Here is a 21,979-nt window from a genome sequence, read left to right on the forward strand (position 1 = left end):
GTCAGCATTTTATCATGTAAAACATATTCATCAGCCTGATTTCATCAGCACAACTTCAGGTAAAGGCTGTGTTGCATGCACTGGTGTCTTAGTGATGGCTGAAAGTAAATCATCATCCCAGCTGCTGGCCTCATTTCATTGCTGGATAAGGCCATTTTCAGTGTAGGAAAGGTGGAAGAGGGTGCACCTCTTCCGCTTCTTTTTACCAGGGTGTACAGCACATATTAACGTGAACTGCAGTTTATTGCATTTTAGCCTTCATTGCTGCATGTTCTACCATGTCTTCTCCATGGCAGTGACCCTTCCTCCAAAGGGAAGAAACTTGTCTGGTCCTTAAGCTTGCTAAAAGCAGGACTGTGAATCACTTGTACTTGAGTGTTAAACTTGGCTCTGTTGTTTTGTTGCTTGATGCTGAAGCATCTGACAAGTTAAAGGCAGGGCCTTACTGGAAAGTCATGTCCTGCTTTTAGCTGTTCAGCTTGTCCCTGTGTTGCGTCAGGAGCTTCATGGGGATGCTTTCAGGGGAAGGCTTGTTTTCAGCCTTTTTGTGCTGTACTGGAAAACACTGAGGCTTAGTTCCTGGCTGCAGTGCTGTGGTGTCACCTAACAGTACGAGGTGACTTACCGCTGGGCAGAGCCAAGAATGGGCTGTAAGCCTGACCTCACACTGCTTCCCTGTTGCTCTGCTCCCTGTAGCTCTTCTCTGCAGACCTGCCTTGGATCTTTTCCTTGCTTGCCCTTACCAGGGAGCTTGTGTTGTCTATATTCTTATGAATTATGTATTTACTGGTGAAGAGGAAGGGGAGGTGTGTGTCCTGTCTTTTCTTTCCACTACCTTTTTCATTAAAACTGCCTGATGTGGCATGCATTACCTGATGCAAATGTATCCATGTGATTAGCCAGTCTTCCCAGCTTTTATCTATTTATCTCTAATTGAGCCATTTTGCCTGGGACCTGGCTCTGTAGGTGGTATTCCTAGACACCCAGTCATCTCCCAGCTTGATTATTTTCAGGCAGTGGTGACAAAGTAACATCTAATTTAGCTACAAAAATTACAGAGGTTTCTGAAGGGTGTAGCACACCGTCATAAACTCTTTTGTTGGCAAAGAGCCATGGGGGGCTACCTGTAGAAATGGGATTTTCCTTCATGATTTTGAGGGTGTGGAAATGACATTAAATCATGGGCTATAATTGAGACAGTGAGGAGACTGCAGACTGATTCTCTAAGTAGAAAAAACCCTTGAGGAAACACGTTATGTCTATAATCCTGTCAGTCAGAAGATTAGAGATTCAATCAAAACTAACTTATATAAATGGCTTAATAATGAAGATTGTGCTAACAGAGGTAAGAAATGTATTTTGCTGAGGGCTATGAAAATCGGGGAACTTTGAGGAATGGTATTTCTTTTCGAGTAGATGTAGTAGCAAAATGTTCTGAGCTATAATTAGTTGAGTGTAACTTCTGTTGCAACATTTGAAATAGTTGTCATTACGTAGATTTGTGGTTGAATGAATCCCAATGTGCTTAGCATCACTTACATATTTGGATAATGTATGCAGCCTTTAAGGCCCCAACTTTGGGATGGGACTTGTTCATTATAGTTCGTAATTGTGTGAATATTACACTGACACAATTAAAGAACAAACCAACGTGGAACAGAGGTACTTCAGATGACATTTTGAATATTTAGTGCTAGCAAGCACAGGCTTGGGAGCAGGTTTTCCCCATCACTTTTGTTAGGTGCATGTATCTATCTATACATATTCCTGCTTGCTGTGGTTAGTATGTGGAAAGCCCTACACTATCAAAGTTAGTTTTTAATAGTGTACATTTCTCTAGTTAGAGAAGTGAGTCACAGTGGCTGCTGCTTCTTTCTCCTGCTTTTGGTAGGCTACATGTTCCTTCTGAAAATGACGGGTTTTTTTGAGAGGATGGATGGACCCTTATTTTATAGTTGGCATACATTTATGTAGCTCATCTTACATCGGTAATCAATGTAACTAATGTATGCTTAAAATGTCACATATATTTGTTTTGCAATGTGTTATGAACTACTTGTATCCACAGTATGAGCACCCCTGTTACATCTAGGAGATGGGGGTTGCAGTCCAGGGGAATTTGGCTGACAGCTTCCTGGTATCTGCATCTCTCCCAGAGGACCGAGTGATGGAGAGCCAAGGCTGATGTCAGTGAGGTGAGTTGTTAGTACAAGGCTTACTCGAAGCTTACTGCTTTTCGTGGTTGCTCAACTTGTGTGAGGGAGGTGTAAAGCTATCCCCAAAGCCTAGAAAGCCCTGCTGCTGAAGTAATCAACAACCCTACCCTTTTCTCCTTCTGCATTTTGTGTAGGCAGTATGCTGCATAAAACAGACAAAGACCAGACTGCAGCAGGGTAGCTCCTCTGGGTGAGAATTTTAAGTGTTTTTGATAAACGTTAATGTGCACATAAGGGCCTAAAAGGCTCATAAAATCCTGCTGAAGAAGTTCTAGCTTTAATGCTAGCAATATTTTTATCCTCTAGCCAAATAAAAACCCGTGAGGATGTATCAGCAGTGAGTCCTCTGAGAAAAGCAGGCAGTAGCAAAGATTAAGATTTTAAAAGTCTTCTCAGCGAAGCAGGCAGTAATGAAGAAGATGATTCTGAAAATGAAAACATTTCCCTAATGTGGTCTCTAATGCTCTTTCAAAGTGGGTAGCAAAGGTGTTTTTCAGAAAAGCTACTGCAATTCAATTAGACTGACCTCATTTTTATTTCTTTTTTTTTTCCTTTTTCTTTTTTTTCCTGTTACAGATATCCAAACTGATACAATTTAACTTTCTTAAGAACATTTATAGCCTGGATGGGACTTGGGTTACATCACTATTAATTTACGTAGTTTAAATATAGAAAATGTTCCCTGAATGGTTGCCTTATGTGTATGCTCATCTGAGCTAAGAATACTGAAAAAGGACTTTTCTGATTTGGGCAGATAAAACTTTTTGGAAGGAAAGAAAATGCTGTTGCAGCCCAGACCAAATGCTACTGGCTGTGACTTATGCAATCTATATACATTTTTAATTAGAAGAAGTGGAGGTTATAGGCCCACTCTTCTGTATTTATATCATTATCTTTGTGCTGACTGCTCACAGTGACATATTAAATGGCACAAAACTCTCACTAAACACCTATAAACTCAGTTGTGTGCATCACATCCCACAGTTAGCAGAACTGGTTATGCATTTAAAACAGTTTTATCTAGAAATAGAAGTTCTTACTGGGCATTTCTTCAGCAGCATCTGTTTTCTTTATTTAACTTAATTAAAAGCTGCTTTAAAATGCATTGACGACATCAACATTTGGGTAAGATTATGGGGTGATGGTTCTAGGTTCCAAGTCTTTGAAATAAGCTTTGAAAAAAGTTCGAAGCATGAAATTACTTTTTCTTGCAAGCTATTCCTTAATTTAAAATTGCTAATCCTATGAGACTGACAGTCCAAGCATCTACTTAAGGCTGAAGCCTTGTTTGCCCACAGAAGTGGCACTGTTGTGAAGCAAGAGTAAACTAATCAAGATAAACCAATTTTAAATCAGCATGTCATTCTTACGTACAGAATTGCTTCAGTGTGTAGTACGCATTGGTCTTTCCATGAGCTGCTCTGAGCAATGGCTTTGTAGCTGAAGCGGTGCCACTACAGCATTTAATGCAGGCTGGATTCTCATGTCTCTTGTGCTGAGATGCTCTTGCAGTGCCCTAGTGTGAGACTGGCTTCCTTGGTATTTGCCAGGTGTTGGTATTTACTTGCAATATGCATATGCAGGATTGAATCCAAAGGGATGGTTCTAAATGGTGAGAGACATCCTCACCTTTTGCAGTCTTTGATCACTTCATCTGTAAAGAAGGTGTCAAATTCAGGTATTTATTTTTCTTTTTAGATTTAACCTAACTGGTGTAACTTGTATGTATTCCTGGGATGTTAAGCAGACAATGCAAAGGTTATAGTTAATCAGTATTCTTTCTGATTTTACACTCTCAAACGTTATGTATCACATTTTGAATGAGTTTTACTTAAATTCTGGAGTTGCTGAGGATGGTTAAGTCTGTAGCAAAGACTTCCTTTTTCTGCAGTGTAATCAGGCATGACGTATCAGTCCTTCAGTCATGTGATTTGATTCTCACAATGGATGGTTCCTCAGCTTTGACAAAACCTATTTTTTAAACGTTAAAATCAGTTAAAATTAAAATCCTGGACCTCTGTCATGTATCCTAAAGCTAACAGTGCTTTTGTTTTACAGATCACCTTTAATTGAGGGCATAAGTGATCTATGGGAACTAAACATGAATATTATATTAAATAATAAGGATGTTTTCCCCCTTAACTATTTAAGTTACTTCTCAGGTCCTAGTGGCAGGCACATCTGTATGGACTGGGGATACCAGAGCCTGTAAGGGTCTGTGCTGTCCTTTGCACTGCAAAATTCTAGGTCTTCTGTTGTGGTGGTTCACCATACACAGTTCCCAACATTTTGACATCTAGAGACATTCACATTTATTGTATACTTTTTTCAGATGGCACGTGGTAATATGATTGAATGGGGAATGGTAAGTCTGGTTTACAGAAGCTATAAAAAATGTAGCTTTTTCCTGGTTGAGAAAACACACATTTTTGTTTGTGGTTTCTTCTTAAAATTCTTTGTGAAAACACCATTTTTCCCTTAACTCTACAGGATAATCTTTGTGGTGGTCTTTCCCTATTTGAGAGAGCTTTGAGGTTCTTGTATCCCTGGAAAAAAATCAGGCCTTAGTTTTTGAGCTCCTTGTCAGACTGCCAGTTGATATCCAAAAGAACTGAGCTTCTTTCCCAGTTTGGATCACAGTGCTGGTAAGATGAGATGATGAAGCGACTGAAAAGTGGTTGAGTTGCTGATGAAGGCTGAGATACCTGCTATATTCTATCAAGTCATGCCTTGTTCATGTCAAAAAGACATCAGAATTCATTTCAGCTAGGATGGACTGGCAAATCTGCATAAAAATGTAGTTGGTGCTTTCCTAACCCTTCTGCTATCTGATGAAGTTTCAGTCTGCAGGGCTTGTGATGAGGTGAGGAAGGGGTCTGAAGGAATAAGATATTTTTGTTCTTTACAGAAAAGAACGCTTTTTCACACTGTGCTATCTGGCATATTACCTTTTGAAATCCTTTAGATATATCAAGCTTATATTTTTATTTTCTCTGTAGCAAAACTTTTTTCCAGCAAAAGTGACATATGAGTGACTTGCAGTGTAGTTTCCTGTCACAACTAAACTTCTGTGATACTGAATGGCTGCCAAGAGATGACCCTTTTCTCACCTGTTGCTTGTACGGCGCTGCATGTATTCAAAAGGAAAAAAAATTAATTTGAAGATGCACAATGAACAAAAGTCCTGGGGGGGGGGGGGGGGGGGGAAGTGCCAGTCTGCTGTGGCTAAAGCTTAATCTGAGTCCATAAGGTTGAGAGCCTGTGAACCATAAACCTTGACACCCACTGAAACCATTGCATTTTTCTAGCTGGAGCTGAGTACCCTTGGGCTGTGGATTTGAGCACAGCATCTGGTGGCCCCCAGCAATGGGGAGAGGTTTTCCTCAGAGGTGAGAGGACAGAGAGGCAGGTCTCTGCTGATTTCCTCCTTTCTTCCTCTGACAAAGTAGCTATCTTATTCAGGTGGTATTTAGTAGTCAGAAACCAACAAGGGAGTTTGCAAAACAAGCCTGCTGTTTAGTTTGCAATGCCTGCACTGTTATGACATTGTCTTAAAACACCAGCCCTGCTGCAACCTGCATGGGGAGAGGGGAGTGGAAACTATGCTGTTGCTGTCTCTGGAAAGGAATATGTTGTGCATAATGTACAAAAGAAACAAAGCCTGTCTAGCTCAAGCTCTTTTGAAAGTTCCCCTGATATTTTTGTTTTGTTTTGTTGTCTTCCCCCCACCCCCCCCCTCCCATTTATTACTTTTTCAGGTAGCTGAAAGTTTTACAGACATGAAAGTGTGGAAACTTGGGCTTAGGGAAAGGATGTCTCCATAGGCAAAGCCTAAGAAGAAAGAAACAGGTGGCAAATATGAATATTGGGGCAACTAGCTACGTGGTTTGGGTGGAGCAATGACTGGGGAGGACAGCTTTGTGATTAAGAGGCCTGACTAACACCCAGCATTCTGTTTGTGGCTTTCTGGCTGTTGTTGCCTGCCTGCACTTTCTGTTGATGCAGCAGTGAGTGGGCTGCAGGAGTGGTCCGGCCCAGCTCCAGCAGCAGTTAAGTGCCACATCATGGCGGAACAATTCACAAAGGCCCTGCCTAGCTGCGTGGGATACTAATGGCTATTATGTATTAGATTTTGCCCCACAAAATTTGTGTAGATGTCTGAAATCCTGTTACCTGGCTTGACAGCAGCATGCTTGTTGCAGGTCCCTTCTATGTGAGCAAGGCAGCTTGACAGCCCCATTTTCCACAGCAACTTAAGGTTCACAGACCTTGACTCTGAAGAGTCCCTGCTACTCTACGTGAGCTCTGAGCCCACCTCATGCACCAGGCAGACACCAGAACCCACTGCTGTCAAAGCCACATGAGGCAGTGGCCACCACATACTGTATGATAACCTCCTACTGTCACCCATCACTTGGGATTTCAGGTGGTTAAGTACCTCCTAAATCCAAAGGTATTAAACTTCAGAGTGTTTATTTCTTAGGGATAGTATATTCTTTACTAATAAGCAAGGTGGGATTGGGTTATGCTTCCTTACTCTCCCTAAAGTAAGCAGTTGCCAGAAGTCTGGATCTAGTCTGGAACTGTCTAGGTAACCTATAAACGTTTAAAGAAGGGATGATTTACTAGGTGTCTCCAGGACAGCCGGACCAATGAGGCCTTTATTGCTTCTGGTGCCTGTAGATGCTGCTGTAACACAAACAAGGAAATACTGTGAAAAACTAAAGGTAACTCAGAGGCAAAGCACCTGCAGCCTCTTTATATGGGGATATCCTGCAGGAAGGGAGGGCAAAAGCCCTGAAGTATAATGGAATCTGGGTAATTGCACACTGAATAACAAACACCTCAGAGTCTTCCTGGCATCTCAGCCTGGATGCTTCAAAAAGGCCATTCATGGAAAGCTTTGTGGCAATCAGCTGCAATCTTGCTTCTATAAAGAGATCTTCAGACCTCCTGGAAAGCAAAAGAAATGCCTGGAAAAAGAGGAAAGGTGAAACCCAGCCTCTGTTTCAGGCATGCCTTTGTTACCAGGCCTTTCAAAAGGGCTCACTGACGTGAATGCTAAGTCTTGTTTGTGTTGCTTTTTGCTGGACTGGACATACAGTGTTTCTTAGTGGGAGAAAAATATATTGGCTCATTGAGGAGATTTTCTCAAATCAGTCTTTTCCAGGCTTTATGATGCTCTAGCCTTTGTTTTCCACATAGGTATGTTATTTTTATCATGGGAGGAAAGTGGCAAAATATTTCTGTGGCAGAAGTGGCATGAGAGGAGGGTGAAGCTCGTTCTGCCAACAGGCTTGTTTCAAATACCACACTAGAGAGAGACTGCAGATTTTTTGGAGACCAAGCTCCATGTGGTAGGTGGGAAGGGATTTCTGTGCTATTGATTAACTCCAAATTGTGTGTGATTTTCTTGGCATAAATGAATGGGGTCTTTGCCAACTTAAGCTTAATTTTCCTTCTGTCAAATGAGCTGTAAGAGCTATGTGATGAGGAATTTTTGAGGATGAAGGACTCTGGAATCTGCAGGGCTTGATGGAGTTAACCTTTCCATTTGCTTGGGAAGAGGAAGCATGGCTTTTCCTGGGAGATAGTATATTTACTCATGTAATTTCTTTTGTAAAGCTTCCAGAGTCTTATTCAAGAAACCCTGTATATCTCCTGAAGCACAAAAGGCTTTTTTTTTTTATTGTATCTTTGGATATTATGCTTCTTTCTGGGGATACCATGGAGATGAGGAAAACCAAAACAACCTGAATAAAGTACAAATACTGCATGGTAACAGCAGAGACTTGCACAGATTGGGGAAACAGAAGGCCAAACCTAGAAAACAGGTGGCTTTTGATGGATTCAGTCCTTGGGTTAGAGAAATTGTGCCAGTGTCTAGGTGAGTTGTTCGATGGATTTAGCACTGCACTGCACAGTGAGCTCTACAGACAGAAGAATATTGCAGGCTATAGGAGTGTTAGATAAAGTAGAATTGAACAGGCCAGAAAAAAAATCTGATTTACTGAACAAAGAAATCTCACTCTATGATTAACTTTATTTCATGTCGAGAATAGAACATACAAATCTAGGCTCTTTCATGGCATGATGCTGAACAATACAAGCCCTGTAGCACAGAAAGCATACCACTACTGGATTATCTCTCCTAAATGTACTGTAGAGAAATTCAGTCAGGTTTAGTTTATCCTAACAAATACTCTAATGCAGCTGTTACAGCAGGGCAAACCACAGATTTGCAATAAGCCATGCTATTGAGGCTCATCTCAAATACTGGCCTTATGAAACAATTTTTTGTGCAGATCTGTTGTTTTGCAGCAAGTAGAATGCTACAGAGACTGGAAAATAAATTTCATAAGATTAGAAGAATCAGTGGTTTACAGACTTCAAAATCATGTGACAAAGGCAATTTAACATGTGTGGCAGCTTAACAGGTTAAGACAACTCAACAGGTTTGGGAGGAAAACACAAAACTTAAGCTCCTTGAAGGGCAAACAGAATCCACAGGGTAAAGGGTTGATGTTGGTTTCATTGTTTCAAAGGAAATTTAGGTAGATATAGGGAAAAAAGCTGCATTTTGTGTGGCTGGCAGCCTGGAAAATCTTTTCAGAAAATTTCAAATTATAACTGGGTCTTCAAATTGGAATGTAAACAGAATGAAAACATACTGAAACTTGTTTATTAATAGCTTGAGTTCACAAGAGCTACATCCCTGGCTTCTTACTTCTAGCTCAAAGTGAATCCTACACAGAGCAGTAGGTATGACCCCCAAATCACGTGCTATAAATTCATTGTTCAGTCAAAACGTATATTTTCTTGGCAAGACTGAAAGAGAACACAATGAATTAACAGCTTGGCCTCCTGCCCAAATTCATGGCTGCTGGCAGGTCTAAGAATCAGAAGGCTGTGCGTAGGGCACAGTGTTTGGGTTAAGGCACGAAAGAAGAATGGTGTGGGAGAAGTAAATCTCAAGCCTGGAGAAGAGTATACTTGGTGCATATGAGTCAGTGAGTTTGAAAGAAAAAATTTACTTTGCTAATCTTAAAAACCAACCAATGAAACTTCAAACTCAAACTTTCCTTACCCAGTATTGTATGGAAACAACGGCAAAATCAATTTTATCATTTTCATCATTATTCCTTATCCTTGTTGCTTTTTAATTGGATCACAGCATGAAATCTAGGTGACTAATATAGTTGTGTTTGGATACCTGAAGAGGATCCTTTCCTCGGCAGAAGAATTTGACATGTTGTGGGAGCAGAGTTGGTTTATTTTGTGAGCAAAATGGTAATTTTGTTTATGTCAGGTACTAGTGGTCCACATTCAGATGAATGCCTAGCATGTTGGGGTACCATATGTTTAGAATCTGGTATTTCAGGGAATGGTAAGGCTATGGTTGTGCCTGGCTCAAGCAGTTATTTCTGAGATGATCTTGTAACCTCTAAGTAGAACTGCTTAGACACAGACAGCTCTGGAGATGTTTGAGAAGGATCAAATACGTATACTAAAAATAGGAAAATTTCTAAACCAGTATAAACCATATAAACCAGTTTCTTTATCAGATTATATCTTTATCAGCTTTCAGGTTAGGCATAGCCTGAAAGATATTGATACAATAGATGCCTTTCTTTTTCCTTCACCCTTTTTTTTGTGAGTATGGGTGTCTTTCCCCCCAGTTTTATTGCTCAAGGTGCTCCCCCTACATGGTACTGCCTCTGCGTAACAAGTATGGGAAACATACCAGGAGTCATTTTTTACCTCATTGTTCCTGAACATTTCACATAAAGAATGGTCAGCAGAGAGCAGAAAAACAGAGGAATATTTGGGCCGTAGCTGTAAAGTACTGAGAAAATGGTTAATAAACTTTTTAAAACAGAAAAATACAGAAATCACTAAAAGTTACAGTCAAAAACCTTCAAGAAAAGACTGATACAATGCCTTAATAAAGACCCTTTTATTTGATGTATCTTTTTCTTTTACATGAATTCTTTTGATTCAAAGGGATTTTCTTTTAAATACAGCACTTAGATTAAATGTAAAACATATACGTAATTTAATCTAAAGCTGTTTTGAGTGCGGGTGAACTTATCCATTTGGTTATTTTAAACCAATTTCCTTAACAGACATTGAGTGATGATGGATGTCTAAGGGAATGATTAGATATAATGATTTTGTGAACAAGAATATAGAGTTTTTATGTTATAATTACAATAACTATTTCTCAGAACAAGGCAGATCCAAAGTATTGACCACTCCCTGCATTAAAAAGGTTGAAATAGGGGTAAGATACAGAAACAGTGAGATAGCAGTGAAATACAGTTGTATTTCTGTAGTATTACTGAATTGCTTATCTATGCATTTGCAGCCTTTTTCAGTCTGTCAGTAGAACAGTACTTGAAAGCTATAGAAAAGTATTCATTGCCTTGAAAGACTTAGTGTTGTGTGGCATTGAGCCAGTTTAGTAATCTCTGCTCCTCGCCCCCCCCCCCCCCCCTTCTATTTCTTTTAATCCTGTGCAAAAGAATGGACTGTATGCACCAAAAATATCAATGAAAATTGCACTGCTAAATCTGACTTGCTGGACTGTGTTTCGGCAGTGGAGTTGCTCGTGGTGGTGTATGCTAACAATAGCCTGACATTTCCAGCAGAATTCTTTGTTCCAAAGAGTTTATGCCATGGCTATAAAAGCTGTGTCTCAGGTAGCTGTATCATAAAGCAAATACCTGCTGCCTGTGTGTTAGAACTTTCTTTATTGGCCAGTGTGACATATTGCCTCGTGACAAGAAAGCTATCGACACTGGCTTGGATTTTTACAGAGTGTTGGTCTCTAGTGGCAGATTTGGCCCTTAGAGCATTTGGGAAACTTGCATTCACATTCTGCCTCCTGCACTGAGCCACGGGACTGATTTAGCTTCTTGCTTCTCCGACCTAGCCTTCCCCCGTACACAAAATGTGGGTAGCCATATGTGCTCTGAGCTAGATAGGTGCACTCTCTCCAGGAAGAAAGTCCAGCCATACAGATTTCAGTGGTGCCACTGTAAAGCTTTGTCATGGAAGGATGGCAGAGAAATGAAACAAAGCTAAGGCTGTAGTCTGATGAATACTAGATGCTGGTATTGGCTGTGAATGCAGCAAGCTGGCCTTCCCCTGGTGTCTAGCTCTTTGTCCTTGGCTTCGCTCTGTTTTCTTAAACTGTCTTTGGGGTTTTTGATCATTGGTGCCGTTTGCAAATCCATATATTTGTACTCTATATAAACATGAAGTGAATGGAAACATTTTTATAGGAGGTAATTAATTGCATAATTGCACTGAGCATTAGTTTTTAATATATATATTGGTAAATCCAGACTAGCCTTTTAGCAATCTCTGTACATTCATGGAAAGCAATGGAAAATACTCCCAAGTGATTTTAATTTAAAAAGAGATGTTAAGGACAGAAATTGGACATTGTACATGGTTGTGGCTTCTCAGACCCCTGGAGGCTTTCGGTTCAGAGCTGATCACTGTAGCTTTTGTTTCATTTACATTGAAAATGAAATCTTATGGTATTTTTGGTCTTTATCCATGTTTGCTTCTGAAACGGTGCTGGCAGTTGAGTCTGTATCTTTGCTGCACAGACATTGCCTATTAATTACTAGTGTTCAGTGGAGACATACATGTACTCTGACAACAGAAATGCAGGACTGATATCAAGCCATGCAACATCTGCTAAATTCACATGGGGAAAAGGAATATGAAAACAAATACACAAAGGGCACAGCTACTGAGATGGTAAATATTATTTTTCCATGCCACACCCAAACCAAAAATAGAGACAGAGGGGACCTTAACAAAGCTTTATTCAGGTTCCTGACAGCTGACAGTAAGTGCTTGTTTTCCACTGAGCTGCAAGTGAACAAACCTGCCACCTTACATCAAAAGCTTGAATTTGGTTGAGACTTATGCTTCTTTTACTATGAACAGATCAGGAGTAGATGAGAAGAATAGCTCTGTGGAAACTTGTCGTGTTAAAATCATGCAAATACAAGTATCAAGCTTGCATGCCATAAGAGGCATAAGAGCTGGTAATACTTTTTTTGGAGGGGACAAAACAGCCTGTAACATGGAGCAGTGTGGATCTGCTAGATGGGCAAGAGGAGCAGCAGGCATGGGAGCCTGGGGGCTGGCTGCGGGCTGCTGTCCAGATATGAGAAATGCCCTGACAAGGCCCTCAGGGAGGGCCCCTGCTGTACCAGTGTGGCTGTAGGAGGGAGAGCACAGCCCAGAAAGGAGAGAAAGAAATTGCTGGGCAGCTGTGTCAGGACATAGGTGGTGCTTTCTCCGTCTTAAGCTGTTGCACAAAGCTCAGGAGCTTAATAAGGTAGGTAAAGCTGGGCACTCCCAAATCTACAGCTGATAAAAGCGCTGCAAAGTGGCTGTGGGGTGAAGGGGGGAGTGAGTGTAATATATACAACCCAGTCAATAAATGGAGTCATTGCAATAAATACATTGGAGAGGTTAGGCAGTCAGGGGAGGAACAGACCCACAGCCTGACAGGTCCTCAGGACTGTGGGATTGTGGCTCCATATGGCTCATCTGGGACACTCGCTGTCTCTCTTGCCTGAAAGCTGCCTTCAGAGACTGCATTGAAGTGTATCATAAGAAGATCTTAATGCCAACGTGTGTGGGCAAAGTGCCTTAACGTCCAGATGCACCTGTCCTGAGCATGGGAGACTGGGCAGAAGTGAAATAGTCTGTTTTGATACAGCCTGGAGAGTTTCTGTCCAGCACAGGCAAACAGGTACTGCTGCCATGCTGTCATTTCTGCTGGCAGCAGTGTGCTAAGTAGCACTGGCGTAACTTGAATTGAGCTATTACTTTTTTGCCTGGCCTTTCTTGACAGCATGAGGATTCGATACTGTTCCCATTGGAGCCAGTATGAAAAGTTCCCAGGGTGGACTTGAGGTTGATAGGGTTTTTAGTCATTGGGGGTGTGTTCTTCTTGACATGGGATACTCTTGTCCTTGTTAGTGAGTTCTTTCAGAAAAGCAGCTTGCTTGCTATAGCAAGGCATTGGACCTTGTTTACATAAAATCTGACAATTAACTGCTCTGTAACAGGAATACACAACTCTGTTAAAGAGTTGGGAACTGATGCAGAGTTGAGCCAGGCCCAGTTGGTAACACTAAAAAAAGTAAGCCCCAAGGAGATGGCTTATTCCTTGCTATCCCAAATGGAAAAGTAACTAAGGTGAATTAATAGAATATTCAACCAGAAATGTTTTTATAAGCAGAAAGCATCCGTGGCTTTGCAGCAGACATCAAGTGAAAAAATGGAAGTTAAATAAACGTGTGTAAAAACTGCAGACAGGAAAACGTCACACAAAAAAGAAAACTTGGGCCTATTTTTCCTGCTTCCTGCTGTAAATGATTAAATATTTAGTCTCCAAACAATGTACTCTGCTCTTAATAAAATGTTAAAGTTCCTCCGTATGTCTAAGTGAAAGTGACTCAGAGGAGAGCTCACAGGAAAACTGCTGGCCGCTCCCCCCCCCCCCCCCCCCCCAATAATCCCTTTTGACTTTTCTACCAAAACTCATTTACTTTGTGCATTTTGATGTCAAACTTTTAATAAGTAAAACTACATTGTGTTTTATACCTATTCTCCTTGGCAATACATCTTGCTTGCCAGCACTCTTCTGTAGCTTAGTAAAAATCAAGAATTTCCATGCATCGTTGCTTGGTCATGAGATTTGACATGACTTCTTTAGCATTATCAGGTGCTAAATGAGGTGGGCCTGGTTAAGGAGCAGTGGAGATCTGGCCTCCTGCTCTGTTAGCTGTGCCCTCCACACGGCAACTTTGTTGTGTGGAAATCACAGGCATAGTCTGCTGACAGGTGACCATATGTAATCCTCAGATAAACAGGGTCTGAAGGAGGAATTCTAGGTTCCAAACATATATTTATTGCCTGACTACATTTCATCATGTTTCAGTGGGTTGTATGTGTTGAGTCCCCCCCACTCCAAGTCTTTTGTGAAATGGTATCAGTGGAAGACGTAGGCAACGCTGAGGCCATGTTTAACTAGATACTGTGCAAACATAGCAAAAGACCATTCCTTCCTGAAAGATGTGAAGAAAGGCTTTCCTTGGCTTTCCTTCAGTAAAGACTGGGAGCAAATACTTCTTAAGTTTGTTTCCTTGAGATCAGATACAAGCAACACTGTGGTTAAGAGAAGGGCCTCAGCACCCACAAATATTTACCTTGCATAGTGACCATTTTCAACCAGGCTTTCCAAGGAGGCCACTGTTCCCTTCACTTGCAGGTTTTGCAAGGTCTTCCTACCTACGTAGAGCTGCGCAAAAATCATCAGGTTGACGATTTTCAGTATTAGCCTTAAATCTGGTACAAGTTTCCTGAGACTCACAAAGCTTTTGGAAGATCTGGACTGACACTTGACTAATGCTTGTCTTAGCTCTGGTTCTGGGGTAAAAAGAAAACTCTTCCAAACTGCTGGTAGTGCTTTTATTTTTATGTTTGCTTGACTTTCCCCAAAATCCAAATGAAAAAAGTTTCTCTTAGGTTTCCAGTAATCTCAGTTTCCAATAACCTCTCTCTTTCCTTGTTTATGAGCAGGAAGTTTTTTATTTGTATATCTTGCCCATGAAACAACACTACGTTTGACTCTCTATTGATGTGACAAAGCAGGAGAATAGATAGGTTTGTTTCATCAGGAAAAGAAGTAATAATTAGAGCCATACAAATTCCTGCAATAAGTGTAAAATCCCGAGTATAAAAACAGTCTGAACTACTAGAGTGTTACGACAGCAGGTGCCTCATTTGTATTCCTTTCTTTAGGAAAGGAGTTATGGCTCCCTCTCATTCAATGGCCAGTCTGTCTTTCTGGTCACAGAGTAACTTCAGTGTTCATTCTACCTTCTATTCCACAAAGATACTTTACGTAATTGACATCCAATACATTTAACAACTGAGCTACTAAGTGCTGGTTTACCACGACACACCCAATTTGTACAAACATTTCTTAAAAGGCACCGGCCATAGCAGGCTGTTCCTGCTGTATCAGGTGCAATGTTTCTCCTCAGTGAAAGCCTGTGTAATAGCTTGCTTGTTTATTTGGGAGCTGGTGCATTCCACTCACTCCCCTGAGATTTAAATTCAGCTTAACAAATAAGCCACTTATTTACAAAAGTTTCTAAATAGATTTTTGTAAATAATTTACTTTCAGAAGTCAGTTATAGTAAATTTGGAACAGTTCTTTTAAAGCATAGTGGCTTCTTGCTGCATTCCCACCAGAGCAGTTGTGAGTGACTCTGCTGGGAGGTTAGGAGTACAATTAATTTTGATAAAAAGATATTTGATGTCTGAGGATGAACATACTAGGCTATACTAGGGTCTTGGCCCTCCTCAACATTAGACTTACTTTTCTGAGATGGGCACCTTGAAAGTGAATGATTATTATTTTTTTTAAGCCTTATTGGTAAACTCCTTTGGGCTCAAATTTAAGTACTTGTAATGAAAAAAACTTTTCTTTTTGCAAAGAAAGTTGAGAGTCAATCTGAAGCAAGTTGCTGTAGTTGCTATTATTCTTAATTTCTTTTTATTATCCCTTAGTGTTATGTGGGAAGAAGAAAAAGAGATGGGTTTTATAGAATAAACTGAGGAAAAAATATATTGCTCGCAGTCACCACCCAACCATTGTAGGAGTAAATCAATAAAACACTGTTTGCTGCTTTTGTGCAGTGGGAATCCTCGGGGGGTGGAAATCTTATGATGCACTAGAGATCTTTTAGTAAATATAGATTCTGTAGCTCTATAGAATGTATTCTGTAACTAAATTCCTATAAAGGGATTAAAATGCTGAGTATTTAGAACACTGTCTGAAAACAATTACAGTTTAAAGAAAAAGTTGTGATGAGAAAGGAATCTTTGTGATAAAAATGCTAATGCTGTACCCTGCAAAAATCCTTCAGCAGAAGTAAAAAAAAATAGACAACTCCTGCAATATTGCCAGCAATTGTCACTGAAACTTTATCACTCCATGTAAAAATAGTTATGGTTTAATGTAGTTTACATTCTCAATTAACTGGGTTTTAACTGACTTTCCTCTTACTCTCTAGTTTGTAACTTTGTCTCCTTTTATGGAGCACTGTAGTATTCCCCATCTGCTTTTCATATGCTTTTCTAAGATTTTTCTTTTTTTTAAATGCACCAAATTCTAGGAGGGGAAATCAGAAATCATGTAAGTTCAGTGAGGAAGCTACATCCATTCAAATGCAATTTGAAGTGACTGAAACAATGTGCAATTGATGATATAAGTAAAGTCAAAAGAGTTCTAAATCCCTTTGTTTCAGACATAAAAGACATATTAACTCCCCCTTTGCCCCACATACTCCAACACGACCATTTCAATAACTAAGAAATCTTTTAAAATGCTACTTTTGAAATAGATGTGGCTTAAAAAATAGTTTTGTTTTGAATTCCGCTGAGCCAATGGTGTTTCTGAGTATAAAAACAGTACTGACTCTACAACAGGTGGAACAAGTGATACCAGATATTTTCAGGATAAAACTGTTAGGCTATTTTGAAAGTGAAAAAAAGAAAGCGAGTACAAAATATGCCCTGTAAACAGTTTCTCTTGAAAGCACAATGTTACAAGTTCAAAGGAAGAAGAACTTTTCTTACCTGTAGCTTTTGTGTGGATCAGGAAGTGTAGCTTTTTTCTGATTACAATCTTCCATGGCTTAGCTTGGCTTCTGCATTTGAATGTTAAATATGTAAGAATGCCTTGTTTAGCTTGGGAGTTTGCATGACCTCTTAATGAGACACTGTAGTTAGTGTCATTGGGTATTAAGGCATCATGTGACTGTAGATGAAAATAAAATCCTTTAAAGTTTGCATTTAATACTTCCTAGAATCTGTAACCCTTTACCTGCAAGCTGGATAAAAACCAGATAGAGCTCACCGTTTCCTGGTCAGGGTTAGAAGAAGGGGAAGAGGAAGAACACGTGCTAAGTGATTCCTTTTTCTCTGGGACAGTCCCTTACAACACCCACAACAAAGTTCGAGCCTGTCAGTGTATTAATATTGTCATTTGCATATTCATATCATTAAGTCTCCTCATATCCCAAAGAGTGCTGGAGGGATTTGGCAGAAAGGTCCTCTGTTACATTTTGCCAAGCAATGACATTTAATCACCACTGTTTTGGGTGATGCTTTACTGAGGAGCTCGCATATAAGGTGTATTTGCAGGCATCATATCATGTTTACCTATGAAAGTTGCTGACTTTCCTGGAATTTTTTTGGTTTGGGTGTGGTGCTTCCAAAATTATTGTGAAAGATGTTCTGCTGCCACAATCCTGTTACGAGAGTGTTCCCTGTGCAGGAGGAGAGATTTTATTTAGGCAATATCTGCAAGCAGCTGGGTCAGGTGTTTCCCAGCTGTAATCTTTAACATATCGATGTACCTGGAAACTGTAAAAAAAGCCCTCCTGGAAAGAACTGGCACTAACATTGTGTCATCTAACTGCCTGCGTCAAAACCGAGGGGGTCCAAAGCAGCGCTGACAGAGCCTACTCAATAGTACTTTGGAAATGTTCTGCTAAATCCTTCGTTTGTTCGTGATGTTAAGCCTCGTGGAAGCCGTTATACAAGGTTCAGCTGCTATAGGGTGTGCTGTTCTCAGCCTAAATAATGCTGGATTTAGAGTTGCCTCCCTGCCTGGCAGGGGTTGTATCCTTGCCTTCCCCATGGAAGGAGTGTGCTGGAGTCCTGCTCATGCAAAGCATCCTCCTAAAATGCCACTTCAGCAGCGGGCTGTTTGCCCTGTCGTGCTTCCCCTCGCGTGCGCTGCGGCGAGCTAAAGATGCGACCGTCAAACTCGGTTCAGCAGCGGGCTGAGGGGGGCAGCGGGGTCCCCGAGCTGGCCCGCAGAGACTCGGCTGCGCCACCTAGCCCGGCGCCACCTAGCCCCGCCGCCCCCTGCGCAGCCACGCCAGCCAGGCTGAAACGCCGGACGCCAGCAAAGAAATTAAGACAAGCTGCTTTGGATATGCTTCTTTTAAGCAGAAAGCTATGGCATATCGTAAAGGCCAAATATCATTTATAGCCTGTGAGCTAGCGAACTGCAAAGCTCTGCAACAGCTCTTTGGCAGATTCTAGTTTTTATTTTATTTTTCTCCTGTAAGCTTTTAGTCTTAGCTGAAAATGGGCTTCGAGAGCCAGGAAATGTCTTACTGCAAAACCTTCACTGAACTCTCCCAAAGGCTCTCTGATCAGTAAGTAAAGAATTGTCAGCCTAACCCATCCCCAGGTTGTTAGAGAAGGTGAGGAGGGTGCAAGGTGCAGACAGCACGGAGCATGATGCCGTGCACGGACCCATACATGGTGTGTGCTGTTTACTCAGCTTACAGCCCTGCCAAGCCAGAGCCAGCCCCCGTGGGCCACCTCTGCATCTGGTAGTATTTTGCCATTACCCTCATGGTGGTTGGGCTAATGAGCTGGGCTAATAGGCTGAGAAACATACCAGTCAAAAAGCTACGCTGTAGGCTAGGAGATCTCTGGAAGTGACCTGGGGGAGGCTGCCTCTCTCTTTTCCCTGATACCCAGCCTCCTTCAGACCCTTCTCAGGGCTACTGTATTTTTGTCATTCTACAAACTTCATTCTTGTGGCTTCTTGAACTCACACCCAGTATTTCTGCAGTAGTAGAGAAGTTTTGCCCCAGCCTCTGCAGTCCCAAGCAGGGGACTGTTCCTGAAACCTAGTATTTTCTATGAATACATGCAAACTGCTGTGATGTTTTGGTCAGATTTTCGCAGTTGTCTCCTGCAGGAAATGATCACTGTCTCACCAATCCATAGTCCTTTTTCAAAAACATGGGTGTGACAACATATTTTCAAAGGAAAAGCAGCCGAGACATTCTGCCTGCAGAAATCCTCTTTTTCCTCTAATCTCTTTCTTGTACCTTAGTCAACTGTTTTGGCTGAGGTTTTCTGGAGAATGTTGCTGCTGAGATAGAAGTCTGGCTTGAAAAATTACAGCCCAAAAGGTTAACTTTGTAACATCAGATACTATCATCAACGTGATATTACAGTGGGAAGTGCTGGGCAATTTACTAACAGGCAATGGAATAATGGAGACAAATGGCAGCAAACTATCCTGTTGCTTTTGGGATGTTCTGTCTTCATTTGTGCTACAGCATGTCTGGATTTTTGCTTCATCTGTCACCTTGCAAGTGTGTGTATTTCACTTTAAATATGCTGAATAGATTTATTTTAGTCTAGAAGCTTTCTCACATGCACCAAAATGCATGTGGAATCAGAGCTGTAGCATGAAAGCCGGGAGATTATTTTATTTAACTGTTACATGCTATGTAAAAGTAAGACTCATGCTGGTGTAGCAGTATTGTGTGGTGAAAGCTGTGAGAGCGGGAACATGTGAATGTGCCTTAAATTTGCTTTTTGTATATTCCCTGCCAAGGCTGGAAAGGAGCGCAGTGTGCTGCCAAAAGGGCAGGCGCTGCAGGTGGACAGTGTACCATGGCTGGGAACATGTCAGGGGCTTTGCTGAGTTGGGATGGGAACATTACCCACCCTAGTAAGCAGGAGCAGCATGGGCTTGGGATGATGGGGCAGCAGAAACAGGAAGAAGAGCTTGCTACAGCCAGATTTTAACAGTCACTTTGGGAACCACTTGTGATTTTTGAAAGCACATTCTGCTGGACTGGACATCTTGGGAGAATGTTCCCTTACAGTCTTCTGGTTATTGGCCTGTGTTTTCAAGTCAATTTAGCATGGTGTAGCTGGTCCTTGATAGTGAAAGTTCCTTTTTCACAGAAGGATGGTGATTCAAACTGCCCCTTTTGGAGAAGCACATGATGAAATGCCTCATCCTGCCCTGGGAAGGATCATGATGACTATTCCTTCAGCCTTTGACCTCCCTGTTGAAATTGATAATTGAGACTATGATTTAGACCCACACTGACAGCATCACTTCCCATCATATAAGTCAGAAGACTACCTTCAAACTGGAAGGAATGGTGTTTGGTGACCATGCTGGGAAGATGTAGCTCATTACTTTCCCTGCAGCAACATAGTATTCCAGGAAGAGATATAGAATAACATCCTTAATAGGGTACAAGAACTTTGCAGTATGTCATATTTGTGGCATAAATGCTTGACAGTGATTCTTAATAATAAATCCTTGATAACCAGAACTATCCAAAGGCCCTAGTCCATGTTTTGATGATTACATGATCAATTTTATGATTACACAAAAAATAATGTGTGAAAAAATGTCTTTGGTTTTATAATTAAAAGAAAAAAATTATTTCAGCATTCTGTCCTTTTGCAGTCTTAATATTTGTGTTAAAACAGATATTTTTTAATCCTTGATCAACAAAATAAAACAAAGCAGACTGTTGCTAATACCCTAATGGTAATGATCTAAAGGCCCCATTTTATGATGTATCATACAGACACATATAGCTTTTGACCAAGGGGAAAATCTTAGGATTTTAAGTTGATCTGTGGCTGAAATAGTCCCCCCTGCATATGAATGCCATTTTAGTGATAGTTTTTTGCTGCACATTCCCTTTGCTAGATGGCTAAAACTTCTGTTTCCATAGGTTTATGCACAGGGCTTGAACCACTGAAACCTGAATGCCTTCTGAATGCCTTTTCCAGGCTACATGTTAACTTACATTTTGATGTTATCTGATAATAATGTGAAAAAAGTCAAATGGCCACAGGCTGTATGAAATAAAGTCACGGGCCATGCATTCCCCAGCTGTGGTACAAAGGAAATGACTGATAAAAATATTTTTTCTAGCTGACCTCTGGCTTACCTTTGTCTGCCAAAGAATTTCCGGCTAATTCCCCTCTAAAGCCTTCTTGCAGTTACAGCCTATTCCTAGAGTCTTCTATGTCAGAAAATATGGACCCTATCTAAGCCTGTTTATTGATGCACTTCATATAAAGAATAAATGAAAGGTTTGTTCTGAATATGCAAATAGTACTCCTTAAAAGAAAGTAAATTGCTGTATTCCTGTGTAGGGATAGAGCCATTAGGGATGGCTCATTATTACAGAAACTACTTTGTCCCTGTACCACTACACAGATGTACTTGGAGACAGATTTGTGAGGGGCTATGGAGTGCTTATTCTTGCAGTAGCAAGTATTTGGACACTGCAGTCTAATGCCATTCAGAAACTTGTGTCTGCTGCTTAGGCTCACTGTGAGCAGTCTGACCCATGAGAAATAGATTCAGAAATCTGGAAAGCTGAATGAGATAGTTTATAAACTATGAGGAGGGACAGGACTTAAACAGCATCCTTCAATGAGGTAAGGAACCCAGCATTTGGCTGAAGGTCTTAAGTGGATTAGTAATCATGTTCATCTTTCTTACTGTTTTACAATTAAGAAAAATAATAGTGTTGCCCCACTCTTGCTGTCCTTGATTAGAACATAAAAGACTAAGGTTCAAAGCAGGACAAGAACACCCATGGCTTGTTATATAGAGCATCACTGCTTTCATATGTCAGTCCACTCTTTGACAAACTAGACAAGGCCTAAAATCAATTCCTTCTTTGGCCTGAGATGAAGGCAAGACTGCTCTCACATTTAGATCAATCCTCTCTTTTTCTGGGGACTATCTCCAGCCCCAAGAAGCTGTGCCACTGTGCAGAAGACCAAAGTTAATTGAGCCAGAAAACAAGAGAAGCAAGTTTGGGTGCTCTATAAGCTACTCAGCTGAGCTGGGACCA

The 21,979-nt window shown here is 40.9% G+C and overlaps 1 protein-coding gene across 3 annotated transcripts in view; it reads right to left on the reverse strand.

Moving 5' to 3' along the window:
* PGCKA1 (PDCD10 and GCKIII kinases associated 1) overlaps positions 1–20,857 on the reverse strand; it is a 58,975-nt gene extending 38,118 nt beyond the window's left edge. For all 3 annotated transcript variants that reach the window (XM_080397175.1, XM_080397177.1, XM_080397176.1), the window contains exon 1: positions 16,902–20,857. The gene's annotated coding sequence lies outside the window, so the exon portion shown is untranslated. The remainder of the gene's footprint in view (positions 1–16,901) is intronic.
* Between the last annotated feature and the right edge of the window lie 1,122 nt (positions 20,858–21,979).

This window comes from Falco punctatus (genome assembly GCF_963210335.1).
Source record: "Falco punctatus genome assembly, chromosome: 1".
NCBI lineage: Eukaryota > Metazoa > Chordata > Aves > Falconiformes > Falconidae > Falco > Falco punctatus.